Raw genomic sequence first — 4304 nt, forward strand, 5'->3', positions numbered from 1 at the left:
TTCACACAAATAGAGCTTCTTTTTGGTGGTGTTTGATCACCCCTGCAGTTTCTAATTTTTGCACTATAAACAAAAAAAGACCGACAATTTTGAAAAAAAACAAAAACTTTTTTTAACTTTCTGCTATAATACATATCCCCCAAAAAATATACAAAAAAACAAATGTATTCATCAGTTTAGGCCGATATATATTCTTCTACATATTTTTGGTAAAATAAAAAAAAAATCGCAATGGGTGATTGAGAAAAAGTTATCACATCTACAAACTATGGGATAGATTTAAGGACTTTTTTATTGTTTTTACTGGTAATGGCAATGATCTGCGACTTTTAGCAGGACTGCGACATTGCGGCAGACAAATCTGACCCCAAATGACACTTTTTGGGGACCAGTGACATTATTACATTGATCAGTGCTATAAAAATGCACTGATCAATGTAAAAATGACACTGGAAGGAAAGGGGTTAACACTTGGGGGCAATCAAGGGGTTAAGTGTGTTCCCTGGGCATGTTATAACCGTAGGGGGGATGGGCAACCAGGGACATGACAGAGATCTCTGTTCCCGATCACTGGGAACAGAACATCTCTGACAAGTTGTCTGGAAGAAGAGGGAATCGCCTTGTTTACATAGGCAGTTCCCCTTTCAGCCTCTGTACACCACGATCGCGGGTCGCCGGTGGAAATCGAGCTCCCGCGGCGGGGGCACTGCCATACATGCCCGCTATCTCCTATGCAAAGACTGACATACACCTATAGTGGTTTGTGCAGGAGAGCTGACCTGCCATAGTATAATGACACTGGCGGGTCGGCAAGTGGTTAAAAAAACAAGGACACACACTAACAAAAGGGAGCATAAAAAAGAAATAGTAGTCATTCTGCATTAACAAGTTCTCTCCCAAGCAAAAATTTTATGGCAAACAGGTGTTTACCCGAAGCACAAACTATAGGGCAAAGTTTACAACTGCAGAAAAAAGTTGTAGGGGAAGAGACCCGAAGAACTCAAATGGGAAAAGGGGATTGGACAAACAGCGGTCTTCTCCTTTTGGTGTCAAAACGTTTATTAGTATCAAAGATTAATTATTATAAAGGCGGACTACATATCAATTAAAACATTTAACAATGTTGCCACTGGTACACAGACACATTCAGATTAATTTGCACAGTGAAAGTGAAATGCCAAAGTCATAACAATTTAAGGTTTCAAAAGCATATATGAATGGGATCAAGGGGGAGAGCAAAAGACAAGTGGCGTCTGGTGAAGTCAGTCATGCATTGACTATACAGACACACTGCCAATCTTTGTCAACTCTATGTCCCAAGATCTACCAAACAAATAATAATAAATGCATGAACAATGAAATTCCACAGTTATCGGGCATTTGAAGTATGAATTAGGCAGGAGAGCCAGACACTGAATGTGATGCACAGTGGACCGGTAATGGTGCAATGAGAATGCAGACGGTGAGATTAATCATGCTCTATCGAAAAGCCAGTGGCATGCAAAACACACCTCAAAAACTTCCACCCGGTGCCAAAAAAAAGTGCCCACACATAGAGAGTGAAACACAAAAATGTGCAACGGGTGTACAGAGTCCTCCACTAGGGAAGGACCTTACCCTGATCCCCCGGGGCGTTAGGCTCCAGACAGGGACTGAGGTACTCAGACAAAGGGTCCATCCGGCCGAAACCAGGCGGACCCCCACAACTGGAAGGACTGCGGAAGCAGACCAACCCAAGTACAGTGGGGCTCTCCCGAAGAGAGACCCCTCAAAGGAGAGGGCGAACCAAGCCAAAAGGCCTATGTCCACCCCCTCCCAAGACTTTCAGAGTAGGCCCGAGGACCCACACCCTACTCGCCACACAGTGACAAAACGTGTATACAAAGACAACCAAAAAAAAGACAAAAAGGTGACAAACAGGGGTAAAAGAAAGAGTGGGGAAGATAGTGAGATGGGAGAGTGAAAGTGGCCATTGTGCTATACAATGGCCGGCCCTCCGGCCAGGCATAAAAATTTCCCCTGGTCCTGGCCAAAAGGCCCGGCCCAAGAGGCAGGTGCGAAAAACGTGTGTTGTGGTGAAAGTGACCATGGTGCCATAAAATCAAGTGCTTACACACCGTGACTATACGGCACCCCTGAACTGCCACTTCAGGGGCACATTCACCACTGGCTTTTCGAAAAAGCCCTGACCCTCCAGCCCAGACCACAGCAGACCCCACCACAGACAGGAAGGATATGGAGATCAGGAAGCCGGAAAGAGCCCTTTACCATCAGGCTCTGCCGTCGCTCCCATCACTCCTCCTAAGTACTTGCCACTCCCTCCCCCCCTTGCAAGGCAGGAGTAAGCGTTCTCTCCCAAATAACTGTCTGGAGCTAGATCCGCCCCAATCCAGGCCAGAAGGCCAGGGTCCCGACCCTCTGGTTCAGACCCCGTGGTTCTCCATCCCCATCAGAAGGCTTCCCTTTCGGCTACAAACCGCTCCAGGTCACCTTCACTCCAGCAGGTTTTGCATAGCAACCGCAATCCCATCTCTATTTCGCCATAGATCAGGGACGGAAGCAAGCGCCACCTCCTGGAAACTGATAAGAACAGATACTACACTTGATCTTCGCCAAAAGGCCGAGAAGCAATTAGCAATAATCACGCCTCAGTTGAACCTCATTGGCTATGATACTGCCACTGCGCAAAGCTGTGAGATTAATCATGCAGTTAAAGCTCATCTGTCTGCTTGTTCAGATATAGATCAGTACTGATCATTCATGTGGCAACTCCCCCTACACGGAGGTGTGTGGGTTACTCATGGTTGGCAGGTCGACGGTTGTCACTGTAGTTTAAGAAAAAGCTTTGGCGGTGTCTGGGAGCGATGTGATTAACTGCCGGTAATGCTAGGTACAGTGATTTTCAGCCCAAGAAGCAGACCTGTTCAGTGAGTTCTCCTATCTCCATGCTGCATTGAGATGCTGTGCTGTACATGTGAGCAGTGTGGGGATTTACTTCCGACATGATGGGAGCCTCAGTAAGTACGAGGCTACCAACAAGTGCTCTGTGATCCTTCAGATCAGCCAAGCTTCAGATGGATACAAGGGAGGTCTGCTTTTGACGTGCACACAGTGTCAAGGAGGGGTGATGATGGACACCGATATCTGTGAGCTCCTTAGATCTCCTCAGCGATTGTAGGCATATGGTGAACAGTTGGTTCCTTCCATGGCAGAGAGATAGCTCAGAGACGCTTCAATCATCTGTAAGAGGGTCCAAGGAGACGGGCATGGGGTGCGAATGGTCACTGGGGGTATCCTGTGTGCTGTGGTTGGCATACTGACGCATTTCATTCAGCAAAGATGTGAACTTCTTCAGGGTGGTGACCCCCCCATGTTAGTGGTTTTTTATGCTGCTATCTCAAGTTTTCTCAAATGAAGATGGAACACGTGGGGGGACACCCAATCCTTAGATTGATTGGGTTAACTGATTGATTGTAGGTTGGTCGGTATAGGTGTGTGAGGCGCCATCTTGTGGATGAGCTTTTCGATTCTCTTCCCCTTAAACCTTTTTCTGCATGTTTATCGATTTATTATCACTCATTACCTTGGTCTTATGCGTTGATCTGAACACTCCCCTTTATTACAAAGTTTACAGCTGGCCATGCAGAGACAGCAGCTGAGAAAAATAAAATTATATTTCATACTGGCTGAATTTCTAAGTTCTCTGACTTCCTGTTCCCTTCCGCTTTCTGTCCTAAAGCTATATGTCCCATGATCTTCTGAGCCTCTCTAGCTTCAGGGCGGGCTATGGGAGTCACTTGTATCGGTTCTGGGAGTTGATGTGGGTGAGTCCTAGGGTTACTATGGGTGTTTCTGGGCCTTCATGTGGGTGGTGAAAGGTGTAAATGTGTCATAACTCCTGTGTCATTCCTATCTTGCAGCATGCCAAGGAATAATGGTTTACCACAAGACTACAGAGGAAGGGCTATGGGAGGTTATTATGAAGAGGTTTCCTTCATATGTAAATTAATCGCTTCACAGAGAAGCAAAATGAAGAGTCCATGAAAAAAGAACATAACAAAATCAGCATTTGCTTCAATATTTACCTTTAAGCCAGAGATTTTTCCAACAGTACTTTTTTCTGTCAATAAATGTCCCCAGTCCAAAGGCATCATCATTCAATAACTAAAAAACAAATGCCCAGACACATAGACAAAAAATGTGTAAATACAGTATAATCCATAAACACAAATTGCTTGGAGTATATGAGTGAATTGCCAATACTATGATCTAAACAAAAAATGGTGCTGAAATAGACTATTATC

At 45.2% G+C, this 4304-nt stretch overlaps 1 pseudogene; it reads right to left on the bottom strand.

Moving 5' to 3' along the window:
- Positions 1 to 2627: 2627 nt before the first annotated feature.
- LOC141106978 (U4 spliceosomal RNA) lies at positions 2628 to 2692 on the bottom strand (annotated as a pseudogene).
- Between the last annotated feature and the right edge of the window lie 1612 nt (positions 2693 to 4304).

This window comes from Aquarana catesbeiana, linkage group LG08 (assembly GCF_042186555.1).
Source record: "Aquarana catesbeiana isolate 2022-GZ linkage group LG08, ASM4218655v1, whole genome shotgun sequence".
In the NCBI taxonomy this organism is placed as follows: Eukaryota; Metazoa; Chordata; class Amphibia; order Anura; family Ranidae; genus Aquarana; species Aquarana catesbeiana.